The 19,801-nt window shown below is 42.6% G+C and overlaps 1 protein-coding gene across 10 annotated transcripts in view; it reads right to left on the minus strand.

Moving 5' to 3' along the window:
• Positions 1-10,222, minus strand: part of AZIN1 (antizyme inhibitor 1) — a 30,098-nt gene extending 19,876 nt beyond the window's left edge. For 3 of the 10 annotated variants that reach the window (XM_059043130.2, XM_059043131.2, XM_059043127.2), the window contains exons 1-2: positions 9,842-10,222; positions 5,043-5,180 (exon numbers count right to left, since the gene is read on the minus strand). The gene's annotated coding sequence lies outside the window, so the exon portion shown is untranslated. The remainder of the gene's footprint in view (positions 1-5,042; positions 5,181-9,841) is intronic. The other 7 variants (XM_067018124.1, XM_067018122.1, XM_067018126.1 and 4 more) reach the window with 3 other exon arrangements.
• Positions 10,223-19,801: the final 9,579 nt, after the last annotated feature.

Below are 19,801 nucleotides of genomic sequence, written 5' to 3' on the forward strand. Positions count from 1 at the left end.
ACTAAGGAGAGACTATACTTATTTAGGAGCTCTTTATAAACTGGGCACCACAGTATCTTTGCAGTAAAAAACAAAAAATATGGAATTTCCTGGCGGTCCAGTGGTTAGGACTCCACGCCTCCACTGCAGGGGACCAGGGTTCAATTCCTGGTTGGGGAACAAAGATCCCACAAGCCACTCCCCGCCAAAAGAAAGAAACAAATCAAAAATAATCATATATTCAACGTAAACCTAATATTAAGTTCAGTCTGTATAAGCACATGAAGTACAGCAGGGAGCTGGATCTTAAGAACATGCTGGGCAACTAAAGAATTCAACTAGAATATAAAACTGAAAAGCCCCTACAGTCAAGAACAGTTTATTAGACAAACCTAAGGAGAAAGAAGAGAATGTGTAATTCTTATGATTCTTATTGATATTTTAAGATTAATATGGCTAATACCACTCACATTCACAGTAACAATTATCCTAGAGTGATGCTGTCCAACAGAACTTTCTATGATGATTGAAACGTTCGTCACTGTCCAAAACAATAGCCATTAGCCACATGTAATTCCCAAGCACTCAAAATGTGCCCAAGCAACTGAACAGCTGAATTTTTAATTTTATTTGATTGGAATTCTTTAAATTTATATGGCTACCTGGCTAGTGGCTACTGTACTGAACAGAGCAGTTCTAGAGAATGCTGTTTTCATTAAAAAATTTTTAAACTTCCAAGGATCAAGTCCACACACATCACAGATAAAAAAAAACAAGAACAAAAACCATGGTATCCCCAAATAATTTTGCTCAAGGTAACAAAGATCAATTCACAAGTTTACAAAACTAGACAGCAAAGGAAAGATAGGTCAAAACTCCACACCAAGTAAATGCTAGAGAAATAAAATGTGTGCTGACACAAGATAATGAAGAAAGGTGGAAAAGTTTAGAGCAGAGCATTCCAAAAGGGTTTTATCATCTTGGCTCCTGCCGCAACTCACTCAGTTACTATAGGCATTTAAGACCTCATGGTGGCTGCATATGGTTCGGGCAGGCTGAACGTCATCAGCCTAATCCTTGCAACTCAATACGCTGCACAAATATTTTCTACTTATGCCATAATGTTCTTCACATTATTCCCTGGATTAGAAAAAAGGATGGCCAAATCTTTGTTTCAGTTAGGTTGTGACAAACTGCTTCAGTGTGCATGGATGGCCCTGGAATGGAAGTGAAGGACAAAACCATCTGTGTCTTCTAGGCCTTACCAGCATGACAGCATTGCACTTGCAACGGCCTCCTTAGGCCGGTCTGAACAATGGCCAGCCTAAAACTTTAGCCTACCATTTACCTAGATTTTATAGCTTATGACGTACAGTTTATATAATATCTTATTTACTCCTAATCAGAAGAATTAAGTGTCTCTAAATGCTTTTTTGAGGGCAGAGGAGAAAAACCCCAAACTCAAAAACTCTGAAATTAAGACCAAAGGGAGTGTAATGGAATACACAGATGGGTAGTGACTATTAACTTTCTCAGCTCACTATCTTCTGTAATAAATGCAAGAACAATTTTATTCCCTTTAAAAATGATCTACGCTGTTTTCTAATCTATTTGGCCCCCCCAAGAAAAGTCTAAATTTGCCCCCCATGTCCCCCAAGCCGTTTTATCCATTAACATCCTATTATTCCCATTAGGTTTATATAGAATGCTCTTTTGCTACTTTACACAAGCAATGAGGCACCACCGAATACTACTTTTTGCATGCCAAGGGGATACACACACTTTAAAAACTGGTCCCTAAATCTGTGTGTTTTCAATGATAGTTTTATTCGGCTTCATGGTCAAAGAGCACCAACAACCATTAATAAAAGTTCTGTGAATTTGATTACATCACAGAATCTTTAAATTTCCAAAATTGGTAATTTAAATTGAATATTTAAAATTTCAGACAAAATTTGTCCATTTAGACAAATCAATTAATTGAATCCCTTTTTTCTATTCTTAGAAACAAAACATTAAAAGGTATATGTTAATAATTAATTCAATCTGACTTTATCACTAGATCTGCTAATAAAAGCAGCTAGTTAGAAGAGAATTTAGTTTTCTGAAACAGCCTTTAAAATTTTTCCATTAGGCTGATCTATTAATTATAATTGGAGCTCTAGCTAAAATAACTTGAAAATACAGCCCACTGAAAAAACTACTGCAGCATAGAGCCTAAGAAATTTAAAACGTACACAAAAACGTTTCTACAATTAGAGCCCTTCAGTAATCTGAGATATTATTAAGCTTAAGCATTTGTTATGATATCTTTACAGTGCTCAAACATTACACCACACACATATCCAAAAGAAAAAATTTTACTATGCAAGCAGCTTATAAAGTTTCCATATACTTAAAGAAATGAACTATCTAAAAATTCAGAAGGTTACGTGATTTGAAAACCTAACTCTGAAGCCAAATCCTAGAGCTTAGACCACCTGCGCAGAAATCCTACTGGAGTGCTGGAAGCATAACATGGTTCATGGAATTATACATTTTGCAATGCTATGTGCTAAGTGTTTTTCATGAAGGCCAGTGTGTTAAATCCTTTGACTTCTAATTTTCTAAACAGTACTGTTGCTCCACAGGAAATATCAGGATTTCAATGTCTAGTGTTGCAAACAGCTATTGATATCTAAGGACATTTCTGGAATGTAGAATTTCTCTTGCCACCTTTACTAATTCTAGTCAAGAAAACTTTGGGGCAAGATATCTTTCTGGATTCAAAATTTCTCAGATTTTAGAATGGCAATTTAGTACATATACGTTTAATATATTATTTAACGCTCTCCAGGAGGCAGAATTACGAATATTAGCACTAAATGGGATAAGTCAAAATAAAAATAGGCTCAAATTAGCTCAGACTCAGGTCAACTTTTTGTTCCCAAATCAGGTTAGGTCACATCAAGGAAACTATAAAATTTTTTTTAACATTTGGATTTTGGAATTATATGAATAGGGATTGTGGCTGTAGCTTTATAGCAAAGCACCAAGAACTAAAGTTTCACTTAACATAATATACACTGTACCTGGGCATAATAAATAAGCCAGTCACTTTGGCTGCCAGAACCTTCAGAATGAAGTGTTAGCATTTTCTATCTGTGCCTATATACACTACACCTCCACAAAACAAAAAAAGATGGGGAAATTATAGACTTTCTGAATTCTACAATATTAATTATCTTAAAAGACTTTTCCCTGAGTTGGCAGAATCATTTATAAATGTATGAGCTCACTAATATGTTTCTCAAGTCTAAGAGGAAAACTCCAGTAGAAATATAAAATGCAAAGTTAGGTTTCCATTAAAGAGACTTGAAGTAAAAATCTTATCCTTTAATATGGTCTTGCTTAAAACATGAAGCTTGTTATGAAACTTCCATCTTAGAATCTATTCCCCTCTCAACTGTGGAGTCAACTACACCCCACCCAGAAAAGTTTTATATCTCTAAGCCAACTTGGGAGAAAACATCAGATATGCTGGAAGGAGAATAGATGACTAACAAAAATTAAAGAGATAACTGGCTTGGCACTGAACTGGTGGCAACTGTACTTCTCTTTAATATGCATACAAGCCACTTGGGTTAAAATGCAGATTTCTGATTCAGGTTTGGGTGGAGCTGAGAGTCTGCAGTTCTATTCTAGGTTATGCTAATGCTACTGTTCCAAAGACCACACACTGTATTAACAAAAGGGTGATTAAAACCCTCAAAAAAAGAGAAATCATTGTATCAATTTACAGTTAAAGGAACTGTTCTAAGTTCAACTTTATTTTACAGCTGTGATTTAAAAAATAAGCAGTTTGCTCAAATTCACACAGCTAGGAGAAAGCCAGTACGGGAAACCCTCCAGTACGGGTTCCAAGTCGGTAGAACTTTCAAGAATTCGTATTATTTAAACTGTTTCTCCCCCTTTCTCTTTAGACTTAAAAAAAGAAGTCTAAAATTGTAATTTGAGGTTAACAGTAAATGTGTTGAAAAGGTCTGCTTTAACATACGCTACCCAATTAGATCTCTTTCCTGAAATTTTCTAATGCCCACTCAAAGACATCCAAACCTCAACACCAAAACCCAAATTTCAATCGCAAGAAATCTACGAAAAATAAAAAATTTTAAATGAACCACACAAATCTAGCAGCACAAGTTCGAACAGTTTACTGTGGAACTGCATTTTGCACAGAGGTTTAAATTCAAAGTTAAATCCATACACAGAAAATCAAGTATAGTCAAAAACTATCCCTGAAAATCTCTTGGGAAGGTAGCCAGTTCAGAGATAAGCATGTATCATCTCTCAGTAATACCTCCAAAAACAACCAGTTTTTCTACCAGGTGAGTATTATACAAAGTCATTTTGTGAAAAAGAACATAAAACTCTTAGAAATTACATTGTATTTGGCAAGATGCTCATAACTAGGAAAACAAGAACTAAGATTCACCTCTTATATCCCATGTTCTGTGGTAGAGTTTTGAGTGGAATGGAGAGCAGAATTTTTTTGCCTGAATACTTGAATTCAAGTATTGAATACTTGAATACTCCAAATACTTGAATCTAACAAGGTAAATGGTTAAATGGCATGCTAAACTATTACCAACACCTCATTAAAACACAAACAAAAAAAAAACCACCTCTCCAACTTATATTAAAATCTGGAATAGTAAGATTTCCTAAAGCTTACCCTGTAGTATGTACTTAGATATAGTAACAAATAAGGATCCAGCCACTCGTAAACAATGCATACAACTGAATCAACTTTAAGGGTAAGCGGGGGAGTTCCCTGGTGGCCTAGTGGTTATGATTTCAGGCTCTCTCACTGCCATGGCCTGGGTTCAAGCCCTGGTGAGGGAGCTGAGATCCCTCAAGCCACCCAGTTCGGCCAAAAAAAAAAAAAAAGGTGGGGGGGCGGGAGGGGCGCGTAAGTGGTAAATACAATTTCAAGTTTTGAAAAAGACTGAGCAACAAGAACTCTCCTTTACTTCTATTTTACAAGACCCTCCCTCACCCTTTGCAGATGTGAAAATACTTACATGGACAAGTTAGGAGATGGAACCCCCCTATCATCAGCTAGGTTCCCAAGGTGGCTCAGCGTTGAAGTCGAACTGCTCTCTATACAGCACTTCTCCTAGGCCCTCTGGGTAGTTGTATACTTGGTCAGAAAGTTCGCCCTAAAGAAGAAAATAAAAGTATAAGTCCAGTGGTAAAAAATGTTAGATGGCACTTGAAGAAGGTTAAATTGATGTAAAGATTAAGTGCAGGAAGAAGTTTTAGTTTGAAGTGTTTCATTAAAGCACATTACACAAAATGATGTTTTCAAAGGGTTTATCACAGTACCAAGTACTTTTTTTTTTTTTCCTGGTACGTGGGCCTCCCACTGCCGTCCCCCCGCCGCCCCGGAGCACAGGCCCCGGACACGCAGGCCCAGCGGCACCGCGGCACGTGGGATCCTCCCAGACCGGGGCACGAACCCGCGTTCCCTGCATCGGCAGTCGGACCCCCAACCACTGCGCCACCAGGGAAGCCCCCAAAGTACTTTTTTATGTAGTAAGCATTTCCAAGCTGCTAGAGTACAGAACTGACAGAATTTGAGGTCATAGTCATCTTACCAAGTTACTCTATCTACCTACTCAGTTTCCAGCCTTCACCAAATTTCATTTTTGCTTTTATTTGTCCTCCAAAACCCAAACTTCTAAGTGGCCTAAAATTTTAAGATGTCCAAGTGCCCTCACTAACCTGGTGTGTGTGCAAGACTTTATATGTATATCTAATAGTCTGAAACTACCCACAAGCCTTCTTCTACTCTCCAAATTCTAAGTTCTTCTTTGCTTAACAGTAAAATCCTACTACATATCAAAAAGAAAAACATTTTGTGACTTAGCTAATACACTAAGTACACATGTGAAATAACTTTTGAGACCTGCCTTACATATCTGACAAGTAAGGTTTACCTCCTCCTCATTCCTAACCTAAAGTCACTCTACTATCACCAGGAACAACATATGAATGTGAACGTGCTTGGCACGCTACAAAATGCTAAATAAGTTTAAGAAATGGTTTTTACCTATTATGATTTGACAGGATAGACATCACCTCTAACCTAAACAGCTACATCTACACTTCTATTTGTAATTCAGTGATTGTTACCTTAAAGTAATACAACCTGACAGTATCTGCTAGAAGATGGGTGGTAAGAAGGGAACCAGAAAAATAATGAAATTTAGGAATTAGAAGAATCTGAGATTTCAGAAACACTCTAGACACATCTTAAGCATATCTCATCTCAACCAGGACAGAGGCACCCTTAGGGGAGGTAAAATGTTCTTTCAATCTACTAGGGGTATCCTGCTCACATGCTCAATGACATGGGCAATGAGGCAAAAATCCATACTAATATGCAACAGTGAGCGACTATATCATCACGTTAGATTCCAACTAAGTACTCCAAAACAAAGGTTCCAATTCTTCCCAAACCAAGGTAATTTTAAACGTAACTTAAAAGCCGATTCACGCTAGAGACAGAGACAGAGTTTATTCTTAACTGTTCTAAGGAATAGGATAATTATCCTGGCTGAGACATTTTCATCCACCCCCCCACACACCCCGACCCGCTACAGATCAATAGCTATTTTGCTGCTTAATGCAACCCAGGAGCAATACTGTGAAATGTTGAGAACATTACACTTCAGACATTCAAGAATGTTCTTCAGCAGGATCTCTGAAATATTTCCACCTAATGAAAAAGATACTAGTAGGAAATGAAGGGTCTAACTTTGAAAGGCACCCTTTAACATAAATAAAAGGGGTACAGGGCCATTTACATACAGGATGAACTGAATGTTCATCTGTACAGTCAAGATAAACCATAAGAGGAGGTTAAATAAAAATATGGAGGGCTTCCCTGGTGGCTCAGTAGTTGGGAGTCTGCCTGCCAGCTCAGGGGACATGAGTTCGGTCTGGGGAGATCCCACCTGCCGCAGAGCAACTAGGCCCGTGCGCCATAACTACTGAGCCTGCGCTCTAGAGCCCGCGAGCCACAACTACTGAAGCGTGCATGCCTAGAGCCCGTGCTCCACAAGAAGAGAATCTACTGCAATGAGAAGCCCACGTGCAGCGATGACCGACCCAACACAGCCAAAAATAAATAAATAACTTTATAAAAAAAATAAAATAAAGTTAAAATAGAAGGTATAGGGAAAGATAAATTTTTCTCATTTAGAATGGTGTTTCTACCAGTTGGATCATGTACAACACTGCAATCAAATTCCTTAACTGTTTGAAGAGAATGTCCCTTGCTACACTATCTTGGCAGACAGCACAGGGAAAACTAGAGTTAACCGAGTCAGCAGCTGGCCAATTAATCACCAAAAACCTCCCATCAGTTTGACAGTAACTACCCAGAAACTTAGTATCCCCCAAACTATCAGTATTTCTCTGAACAACTTACATTGCCTTTACCAATGACTTTTCAAGTTGTTCCGGGTATTCTTTCCCAAAACCCCAAACCCTAGTCCAATCATGAGAAAAATATCAAACAAACCCAAATTGGGGACATTTTACTGGGTATCTGGCCAGTACTTCTCCAGACTGTCAAAGACATGAGAAACTGTCACAAATCAGATGACTGGGGAAGACATGACAACTAAATGTAGTGTGGTATCTTGGATTGGCCCCTGGACAGAAAGCACATTAAAAACTGGTGAAATCCAAAGAAAGTCTGGAGTTTAGGTGGTAGTAATGTATCAAAGTCAGTTTCTTAATTTTGACAAATGTACTATCGATACCTCTTATAATAAGGTAAACTAGGTGAGAAGTACAAAGTAACTCCATGTTATCTTTGTAACTTTTCCATAAATCTAAAATTATTCCAAAATAAAGTTGTTTAAAAAAAATCAGGCAAGGTATTCATATAATGGACTACTACTCGGCAGTTAAAAGTAACAATTTACTGATGAATGGATGAATATCAAAAACATTCTGAGTTAAAGAAGCCTTTAACAAAATACAATGCATACAGTATATATGCCTATGGAAGTTCTAGAATAGGCTTCCATAATAATCTATATGGTTAGTAAAAAATCAGAACAGTGGTTGCCTCTGTGGGTAGTGAGGGATGGAGTTTGAAGGGGCAAAAGAGAATTTTCTGGGTTTGATGGCAATGTTCTCATCTTTGTTAAAGGTTTGGATTACACAGCTGTATTTCTGTCAAAACTCGTCAAATGGTATACTTAAGATTTGTGCATTTCTGCTGTTTTGTGAATTTTGCCCTATTAAACTCTACTTAATGATATGTGCATACTGAAGTTGGAGGGGTGAAGTGTTCTGGTTCTCCAACTTACTTTGAAATACATAGAAAAATAAGACTGATGAATGCACAGTGGAATGGCAAATAAAGGAAAATGTTAAGTGTTTACTGAACGTAGGTGAGGGTACAATTCTTTCACTCCCTCTGTTATGTTTGACAATTTATAAGTTAAACCTGGGTGGTGAGAGGGACGGCACTGATTATTACTTGATTCCGGCACCTACCATATCACCTATAATCATCAAGAGCCTATCTTTCCTTCTAACTCTTCTGGGCTTATTTGCCTTCATGACCAGCATCTGTACTCTCCTATAGTTGCAATGCAAAAGAAATCAAAGGATTGTTAGAGCCTTGCCCTATAATCATTAGCTGTTATTTCTGCCAGGCTCGTCCACATCAACCTTTCCTTGATCACACATCAATTCTCTCCCTTAAGTGTCCTCCGGTTCCCATCCAAGCAGGGGGTTCAATGGTGGAAACCCGACGGGACACAAAACATCTTAATGTATCCGCGAGGCAACCACAAAAGCCAGTTAAATCTGCTGAAACATCATGGGGCCGTAAACTGTGTTCCCGACCGTTTCAGGTCGCCGAACCAGCAGCTTAGCCTAAGAAACACACGTTCAGGATATACACTGGGGAAAGGTTAAAACAGCACCATTAACTTCCAGAACAGTGCTTGATAAGCCACCCAAGCCTACCGCTCTCCCTCTCTCGGCCCTGGAATCGTGGCGCGGCCGGGAAAACGAAGCCATGGTGACTAATCCTCGAGCTCCAGGAGGTGGCTGGGGTGAGTGAAGGCGACTCGGCCCAATCAGGAGCGCCGCAGGGGGCGGAGCAGCAGCCCCGAGGCTTCCAGAAGGGGCCAAAGGCCTCTCGGTCGCTACCTGACACCGGGGCTTCCCCGCCGCCTGGCCCCTTGCGGCGTCAACTTTCCTCCAGCAGAGGGGGGCCGCACTCCCCGCACCCTCGAGCACCCGTCCTCCTCCGGCAGCTGTCACAGGAGGCCGGCGCCGGGCCCGCCCCGCTCCATTCATAACCTAAGGCCGCGGCGGTTGCAACCGGTCGCGCTCCCGCCAGGCTCCCGGAGGCGAAGGCGCGGCGCCGCTCAGGGTCGGGCGGCGGGACCAAGGCCCCTCAGGGCTGCAGCCCGTCCCCCTCCCCGGAAACAGCAATGCACCACGGGAGCGGGGTGGGGGCCGCACGCCGCCCGGAGGCGCCGCCGACCCCCGGCGGCGAGACCCGCGCGCGCGCCCCCCCACACACGCCCCCTCACCCCAACAGCAGCTGCTCGGGCTCGGCCCGGCGGCCAGCGGCCGCCCGCTGCCCCAGCCCACCGCGCCGCCGCCACCGCGGAAGCACCGGCAGCCGCCACACACGCCGCCATCCGCCATGTTCGAGGCGGCCGGCCGCGGGGCGCTGCGGGGACGCCGGCCGGGCGGCGGGGCCCAGCCGGAGGCACCCGGCAGCACCCCAAGGCCGGCCCCGCGCCCCGGCCCCGACCGCGCCCCTCGGGTCGGTACTCACGTGAGATAACGGCCCAAAGAGTCGGGTAAAGCGTCTTCTCTTTTTAGGCGGAATTTTTAAAGAGGGATGTGGTTACCTTGAGCAGAAATACCCAAGGCGGCCTGGGCCATAGGCTGCGGGGACGACGTGGGGGGAAAAGCGCGGCACCGACACCAGCTGTGCAGCAGTGGCGGCGGCGGCCGAAGGAGAGAAATAGAACAGCGCGGGCAGAAGAAGAAAGGCGAGGGCTGGGTGCGGAGAGGATTCAGCCTCGTCACACCGCAGAGCAGAGAGCGAGAAAGGGTGAAAAGAGGCAGAGAAGGCGAAGAAACGAAACACTGCAACCCAGCGAAGAGCCAGAGAGTGTGAGAAGGCGGTGCCAGAGACGCCATTATTTATAACAAGGGGGCGGGGGTCTAGTGACGTCACAGAGGCCGGGTCGCCGCGGGAGCCGGGCGGAGCGGGGCTGCGGCCCGGAGAGAAGGGAGGGGGCGGAAGAGAAAGGGGTACGGCTCGGAGGGAGAGAAAGGGGGTGGGGCCGGGCAACCCAGCTATGCAGGTGCCGGTCGTCCGGTAGCTTCCCGCCCTCGGCAGCTTCCCAGCCCGTGGAAGGCCGCCGCGCGGACGTGGGCGGGCGGGGGATAAGGGAGGTGGCTCCGGCAGAACGCTGCATCGCCCGTGCCCCCGCTGCCTGGGCGCCTGCGCTCATGTCCGAGGCGGGCCCGGGCGCTTTAGGAACTGGGCCCGGCGGCCGCGGCGCCGAGTGCAGTCCGGGACCATGGGCTGCGCTATGCGTGCACTGCCTGGAGAGGGTGAAAGGGAGGTCCGTGCCAGCCACCCCGGAGACTACCCCCCTCGAGAGCCTCCGCTTTGGAGGGCTCTGTAGGCTGTGCCTGGGGACTGCCCTCCCAGGGTGAAGCTCCAGCCCCCGCGGGATGCAACTCTCCTTTTTGGAAGCGAGTTCCTAATGGCCAGGACGGCTCGGCCCAGTGTTTGGGTGGTTGCAGAGGCTCGTGACCGCGTGGAAATGTCCCCGTGCTCGCACGTTGCAGTGTGGTGCAGTAGGAATTTTTTTTTTAAAGGAGTGGCATTTATGTCTTCCTTTTAAAAGAGTTGGTGTAGTCAGACCCAGTCCTTATTAATGAAGGACCAGTGTCGGAGAGTGCATTACCGACGTTACAAGGGCACATTACTTTAACCCCCTGCGTCTCGTTGCGCGGTCATTTGAATTTTACTACTACATTAACAAACTTATTTTTACTGGCGAACCTAGGGCGACCTGCATGGCTTTTAGTTTATTCTCATCTTTTTAAAATGTCTTCGCGCTACTCATCAGAAACCCTGAGTCCTCCCGTGCTAATGCCTTGCAACTCAGACTCAGTGAAATATGTACTGACACACCCCTCCAAAATCTTTGAGATAAAGACCCAGACTTTTTTCCTCTGGTACTTCCAGACCGTCTGTTTACTTTGTGAGTTGCACTGTGGTTGATTACTAAATCATGAGATAAGAAAGTAAGAGAACATTCCTGAGTAGAACGGTAGCAACGCTGAAATGTAGGCTCTGGGATGAAAGTATTAGGTAGAAATCAGGAGCTGTGGACTCTTTTCCTGATTTCATATCTCCATATTTCACTCTGCTGTATCTTGATTTTCTCTTTCATTCCATAAAAATTCTTTTCGCTTCAGAACATTTATAAGCACAGCACTTTACTAGACCCCCTCCCTAGTGGAGGGAGGAGGGCTAGAGATGAATACCCCACTTGAAATCTTGCTTACAATCTAGCAGGGGAAATAAAACAACTACACAAAATAACTAAATTGTTGACAGATAAAATGTTGCATGGAACCTAGTGGAAGTGGGAAATGATTGCAGCTAAGTGAGAGAAAGGCTGGTGGGGAAAGGTAGAGATAGATTTTGAGAGCAGACATTCCAGACATGGGAAATAAGTGATTTTGAGAGCAGCTATTCCAGGCGAGGGAACTGTGTGAGAGAAGGCACAGAAATGGGCCAGTTCAGAGAACCGTGAGTGACCTTTGTGACTCCAACTTAGGGCATCGTGTTGCAAATGAGATGGAAAAGGTGGGTTAGGGTGAGATCAAGAAGGGATCAGAGCTTGGACTTCATTCTGGAAGCATTTAATCAGGGACATGATATCCTCAAAGATATTTTTATTTTTTTTATTTATTTATTTTTTTTTTTTGTGGTACGCGGGCCTCTCACTGTTGTGGCCTCTCCCATTGCGGAGCACAGGCTCCGGACGCACAGGCTCAGCGGCCACGGCTCACGGGCCCAGCCGCTCCGCGGCACGTGGGATCTTCCCGGACCGGGGCACGAACCCACGTCCCGTGCATCGGCACGCGGATTCTCAACCACTGCGCCACCAGGGAAGCCCTCAAAGATATTTTTAAAAGATTACTCTGGCATCAGTGGAATTGAAAACAGAAAATGTGGAAGAGGGAAGCAGTGAAGGATACTCTTATAGCAGTTAAGAAGAGTACCAGGAGGTTCAGAATAGATGGGAGAGAAAAGTCAAAGAAAGAGTAGAGGTAATCTTGAATGTCAAGGGAAAGGAGAAGTTGTCAAATGATTTGGAGATATGAAACTAATCAACAGGGAGAATTCTGGAATCATGAACAGATATAGAAATAGAATGACCTAGTTTGGAGGGAAGGCTATGAGCCTTCCTTGAGCATAGTTTGAGCTGTTGATGAGATATCCATGTAAAAATGGTCCAAAAGCCCCTGGAAATAGGGAGATCTGGAACCCTTTTGGCTGTGAATTTAGGAGCCTCTCCTACAGACATGAAAATTAAGAAAGTGTTAAGGTCTACAGGAAAAGGGATATAAGCACAGGACTTAAAGAAATGCCAGAGAGAAGATAGGCCAGTAAAGAGGACCAGCCAGAGGAGTAGGAGGAGAATCACAGTAGTACGATGTCAAGCCATTCAAGGAAGGCATTTCAAGATGGAATGAATGATCAGGATGTCATACCCCTGAAATGGCTAAAAGGGGGTTCTGATTTAAGAAAATGGCAAGTCACCGGTAAACTCCAAACTCAGGTTAAGAAGTCTGGATTTTTAACACAAAAACGTTTCAATCATGGGAGTGATTTGAATTTTAGAAAAGGGGAGAGTGTAGGGGTGGGAAGAAAAAGGACTATACATGTGTGGTAGGGAGAACACTTGGAAAGCTATTATAAGGATCCAGTAAGGAGAATGATAAGGGCCTGAAAACAAGTTATGTGTGACCTTTAACTGAATTTCAGTGGAGTGGGAGGCACGGACACATGGCAGAGGTTCCAGTGGGGGAGCAGCTGAAGTGAAGTCAGTGAATGTCCACTCTTTCAACTGGGATTAGACCCTAATCCAACATCATTTATACAATGAAGCAACCCAACAATTCATCATTCAAACTATGTGCCCTCACAATTAGTATTTGTGTATTCAAATCTAAATAATGCTAGCTTTTAATGAATACAATATAGTCTTAAAAACTGTATTTCAATGAACTAGACAACATAGTACGTAACTTTAACAGAATGATAGCTGCCTAATGAGAACAGCATATTTAATTGTGTTTCGGGTTTGAGGTTTGGGGTTTTTTTGCCAAGTCAGGTTACACATACACAAAAACACAGGTAGTGCCAGAGAAAGTATTATCATTAAATAGAGAGCCTTAAGGTAAAATGATATAATACCATTCACACTTAGATCATACTGGTCTGTTGATTCAAAGTTGTTTGCCTTTGTGCCAGTAGATATAAAAGACTGAATGAGTTAGATTGTTGATAAAGACAAGTCACTCAAAAAACAATAGGTAAACCTAAAATTACTAGCCTGTAATAGAAATATCTTGTAGTCACATATATAAATGTGACAAAATAAAGAGTCCAGTGGTAACTGAGAGTGAAAATCCTAATTTAATGGGAATGTTTAAAGAGAGCTTAATAAGAATTTCTGTTGCTAAGGTACATTCTTGGAGTATGCCTTATTATGTAGAAAAGCAAAATATATAGATTTCGAATAGTTAAAACATTCACACTTTAATATGTTATGATATTTCAGTTGTCCACCACATCTTTTTGTGCACTGATAATATTCGAAAAAGCTAACTTGCTTATCAAGAATCTGGTGCTATGTCTTTTATGGACAGGTAAAAATGAGTAATTACTCACTTGCTCTGTAAATTACAGAGCAAAAAATTGCTCACTTGCTCTCTCTCTTTGCTGAGCACAGAGTTCAGATTATACACCATTCTCTCTTTGAACAGAATTGATATAAGGTGCTCTCCTTTATTTGCTAAGAATATGTTGTTATAATCTTTTAGAGTCGTAATTCCTTTTTTTTTTTTTTTTTTTTTTTTTTTTGCGGTATGCGGGCCTCTCACTGTTGTGGCCTCTCCCGTTGCGGAGCACAGGCTCCGGACGCGCAGGCCTAGCGGCCATGGCTCACGGGCTTAGTTGCTCCGCGGCATGTGGGATCTTCCCGGACCAGGGCACGAACCCGTGTCTCCTGCATCGGCAGGCGGATTCTCAACCACTGCGCCACCAGGGAAGCCCGAGTCGTAATTCCTTTACCTAGGTTGATTTTCACCTCAGATGAGGAATCACTTAATTTGGAAGGAGACTTTTTATTGTCATATTTAATTTTTTTTTCTCACAAAATGTAGGGATCAGGTCAACAGGGGTTATGTGGCATTCCAATCCAGGTGCCCTGCATTCCAGCACTGATTTGAAATCGCTCATGTCCATCACCCCTATCTTTGTCCACAGGACAATTTGAACTATAGAATGGTATGCCTGGCAAGCAGAGGGTGAGAGAGCCCAGATACAAACCCAGTTTGAGGGAAAAGAATTTTTTTCTATTTTCATTGCAGTGGTTGTGTATGTCATTAGATATGGGTCAGCACATCTCCCAAGTGATTTGGATGGTTTCTAAGATAAGCACGTCATAAGCAATACACTGACGTCTTTTATTACTTCAAGAAATAACAAATTACTCACTGTTAATTTAAGAGGACTGTTTTTGAAACCTATGTAAAAGGGCAAAGCAATAATCCAGTTTTACAAATTAAATGTAACATACAAGTATTCCCTGGTGCTCCAGTGGTTAGGACTCCAAGCATCCACTGCGGGGGACACGGGTTCGATCCCTGGTCAGGGAACTAAGATCCCACATGCCACACAGCTTGGCCAATAAATAAATAAATAAATAAATAAATTTAAAATAAATGTAACATACATGACTAGAATAATCAATGGATGTGACCCATGAGTTTACTCCCTCATATCTTTCTCTAATCCTTGGAAGTTAGGAAGTCCTTGGAAAATTAATCTCATTTTTCACTTTGCTGTCAGGCATTATCTCATAAGTGTTTTGTTTGTTGGGTAATACATAGCAAGATAAGCTTGTATCTCTCTGTCTCAAAACAACTTCCTGGCAGACATCCTAAACTTTTTGGTTCAGGGCATATAGAAGATAGGAGCTCTGAAATCTATTCTTGTCCCATTTTAATTATGATTTACTCTATTTTTAAAAATAAATACCCTAGCCTAGGTGCTGTCACCTGAGCACCTAAATGATTATTAATAAGTAACTGCAGGCTACATTTTATTTAATGAGAATTTTTTGTTACTTTGTCATTTAACTTGAAGTTTTGCAAGTTCTCGGATAAACATTTATATCAATCTAAATTTGCTTTACCTAATACTAACTAAAAGGAGAAAAGGCCATGCAGTAAAGACAATGAAAGATTAGTTCCTTCTTTACTTAAATAGGGAGAAGAAACATAAATGACTTGATTTCACAAAAGTAATATTTTTGTGTCATTCAACCATCTGTAACAACAGTAGGTTGAGAATCTTCATTTCATCTAGGTCCTACTTGTCTAAATCACTTAATTCTAAGCCACCTCCATTGCTTTTATTTATCTATTTAATTTTTTTTGGCCACGCAGCATGCAGGATACTAGTTCCCTGACCAGGGAGGGATCAAACTCGTGACCCCTGCAGTGGAAGCTCAAGAGTCCTAACCAGTAGACCGCCAGGGAATTCCCCTCCATTGCTTTTAGAAAATGTATTCCTCATTCCTTTGGGAGACCATCTCCCCTGCCATACCCTGAGTTCTACTGGGAACTGCTACCTTCTCAACCTTCTGCCTTGCTGGGACAAAGTAACCAGTTTATTTTTTTATTTATTTATTTATTTATTTTTTTTGTGGTATGCGGGCCTCACTGTTGTGGCCTCTCCCATTGCGGAGCACAGGCTCCGGACGCACAGGCTCAGCGGCCATGGCTCACGGGCCCAGCCGCTCCGCGGCATGTGGGATCTTCCCGGACCAGGGCACGAACCCGTGTCCCCTGCATCGGCAGGCGGATTCTCAACCACTGCGCCACCAGGGAAGCCCAAAGACCACCTTTGGTTTTTTTTTTTTTTTTTTTTGGTATGCGGGCCTCTCACTGTTGTGGCCTCTCCCGTTGCGGGGCACAGGCTCCGGATGCGCAGGCCCAGCGGCCATGGCTCACGTGCCCAGCCGCTCCGCGGCATGTGGGATTTTCCCGGACCGGGACACGAACCCGTATCCCCTGCATCGGCAGGCGGAGTCTCAACCACTGCGCCACCAGGGAAGCCCTAAAGTAACCAGTTTAAGGGTTGACAACTTCTCACCCTCTCTTGGGGGCAGAGGCAGCTCAATAACGATTGGCACATATTTGATTCAGACCTTGGTTGGAGGGAGGAGGAATGGACGAGGCAATCATTGTTTCTATGGCTCAAGTCATAACAGTATGAGCCAGGAGCTGCTGCCATAAGGGTCCCAGTAGAAAGCTATGTGAGAAAATGAAGCCACTGCTCATCGTGAAGAAGGGATAGTCAGCATTCTAGCTGTCCCATTTTTCTTGCTCTTCAGTTATGCCAACAGAAAAATTCATCTTTCTTACTTAAGTTTTTAGTTCCAACTAGCTTTCTGTTACTTGCTACTAAGAATCAAGGCCTACACAAGAGAGTGAAAGGAAAAGACCTTCATTTAGGTTAAAAAAATCAATTGCATGGGAATTCCCAGGCAGTCTAGTGGTTAGTGCTTTCACTGCCGTGGCCCTGATTCAATCCCTGGTAGGGGAACTAAGATCCCACAAACTGTCTGACCAGCAAAAAAAAAAAAAAAAAAAAAAAAAATCAATAGCACAGGTATAAGACAGGAGAGACCTATTGTTCATTAATTATCTAAATAGTACCTAGAGAAAGTAGTTGGCCACAAGCTTGCCATGAACTGATAAGGCATGTGTGGAATTGCTAAAAAACAAAAACAAAACCAAAAAAACTTGAATGCAATAATTTTGAACATTCAATAAATTAATGCATTAACAGAAGTACAGGTTAGAAGGGAAGTAGTGGTTTGGTTTACTATTTTGGTCAGAAACCAACCAACAGAAAAAGTAACATTTTGGGGGGAAATTTTTATTGTTGTAAAGTTCTAGGTAGCACATTGTACAGGAGAATGAAAACGAGATAGTTTGGAGGAGGATAGCCATAAAGGTGAGGAGGTCTAGAAACAACACATTATTAGGAGTGATAAAAATATTAGAGATAAATTGGGGAGAAAAAAACACAGGGAAAATGAAGAAAAGGTAAAAGCAAAAGCTACGATTTTTTATACACCAAGTGCCAGGCACTAATGCTAAAGCCCCTTATATTATTATTTAATTCTTCAGTAAGCTTGTCAGGTAGGTCTTACTATGCCCATTTTACAAATGAAAAAACAGAAGTACAGTGAGGCTATGTAACTTGCTCAAGGTCACCCAGCTAAAAAAGAAAAGGTCCAGATTCATGTCCAAAGATGTCTAATGACCAAGACCCAGCTTCAAGCCCCTCAACTATATTGCCTCTTTGGACTCATCTATAGACTATGTCAAGCTCTACAAGCGGACAAGAGAAACTACAGTGTCAGTCCAGACAGCAGAGCTAGGACCAGTGGGTTTCCTTGGCTAGATGTGCTATCGCATTCCTCCCCTTGAGTTTCCACAAGGTTTGGTTTGTGCCTTTCTATAGCCCCTTTAATTTCTGTCTTATGTTATTGTAATTATTGTCTGAACTTTGTGAAAAGTTCACAAACTTCTTTATGGAAAGGATTTTTTTTTTTTTTTTTTTTGTGATACGCGGGCCTCTCACTGTCGTGGCCTCTCCCGTTGAGGAGCACAGGCTCCGGACACGCAGGCTCAGCGGCCTTGGCTCACGGGCCCAGCTGCTCCGCGGCATGTGGGATCTTCCCGGACCGGGGCACGAACCCGTGACCCCTGCATCGGCAGGCGGATTCTCAACCACTGCTCCACCAGGGAAGCCCTGGAAAGGATTTTTGTCTTATTTTTTTTAACTGATGGAACACTCAGCACAGTGCCTTGCACATAGACCTCTGATTACTTCCTGACAGCATAGTAACTGGCAGTGCCCTAGGATGTCTTGTGGAGCAAAAAGCTATCAGTATCTTGTCACTGGACTCACTCAGAGATACAGAGGGGATTTCTGCCCTGGGAGGATGTTGGAGAAGAGGGACCTCTTAGACACTTTCCTTACTTAATCACAAAGTAAAGGTGAAACATATTCATTACTACTCATTAAATATTATTTTTTAAAAACCAGCAAAATTTAGCATTATTTTAACTTTAAATGTGATGATTGCATATTAACATATGAAGTTCTATTTCTTTATAATGCATTATTTACTCATACTAAAATTAGGAAAAAAAATTAAAAAAAAAAAGGGGCTTCCCTGGTGGCGCAGTGGTTGAGAGTCCGCCTGCCGATGTGGGGGACACGGGTTCGTGCCCCGATCCGGGAAGATCCCACATGCCGCGGAGCGGCTGGGCCCATGAGCCACGGCCGCTGGGCCCGCGCGTCCGGAGCCTGTGCTCCACAACGGGAGAGGCCACAACAGTGAGAGGCCCGCGTACAGCAAGAAAATAAAAATTTTTTTTTAAATTCAAAAAAATAAAATTAGAATGCATTTTATCTGTGATTAGCCATTATTAATTCTTCCTCCTCCCCAAGGAAATCAATAGCCTACAGTAGGAAAAAAGAAAAAGAAAGAAAAGAAAATGCCTCTAATTTGAGAGAACTGAATAGTGCTTGTTTGTTTGTTTGTTGGAATTTTAAATGGTAGTCATAAAAATGGAGGTAAACTATCCAAGAAAAACTGGGGTGTTTTATGTTTACTTGTGTGCCTAATTACCAAGAAAAGTGTTTGCTTTTCAAAGAAAGTGAAGAAATAGAAAATGAGGGACACTATAATAGCATAACATTAAGAATGCTTTAAAAGAAAAAAGTCTCAGTCATTGTTCTCTGTACACAAAAACAATGGTGCTTAACAACGTATTTGATTCCTAAGTCAAATTTCCAGCTGCCAGCAGCAGCCCTTGAGTGGGAGATGATTTAACACAGAGGGTCTGTGTTGTGGCATGCCTCTTACTTCCCAGGCACCGTACCCACTGGCAGCAGTTACATGACTATCAAGCACTGGGATCCAACATTTGGTTGCTAATACCACAGTAAAATGATGAACCAGACCTTTTAGTTGTTAGAGAACAATGGTCAGAAAATCAAAATCAATATTCTTCCAAATATGATGAGCTGGCATTACTCAGGGCGTCCCGTCACTTCTTGATCTGCCTTCTGGTTGCTTAGATCTGGGGGAGTTAGATTAGACTGGGCCAAAGCCTGAGTGATCAGATGGCCCCAGAGTAATTCAGACTTACAGGGAAGAAATGGGACTACCCATTCTACAGTGAGAGCCCTAGTCATGAGGAGTGAAGCCCTTAGAGAAGCTCCCTCATGTTCTGTCATTTTTGACACTTTGGGAAACTGCCAAACCAGCTTACTTGAAGTTCAGCCATACTCATAATCCTACGTATCCATATGGGTGAGGAAAAGAAGAAGGTACTAGAATGTGTGTCAACTATGGGGGCCTACAAAGCTCACAGAATTAGTAAA

This window comes from Kogia breviceps, chromosome 17 (assembly GCF_026419965.1).
Source record: "Kogia breviceps isolate mKogBre1 chromosome 17, mKogBre1 haplotype 1, whole genome shotgun sequence".
Taxonomy (NCBI): domain Eukaryota; kingdom Metazoa; phylum Chordata; class Mammalia; order Artiodactyla; family Physeteridae; genus Kogia; species Kogia breviceps.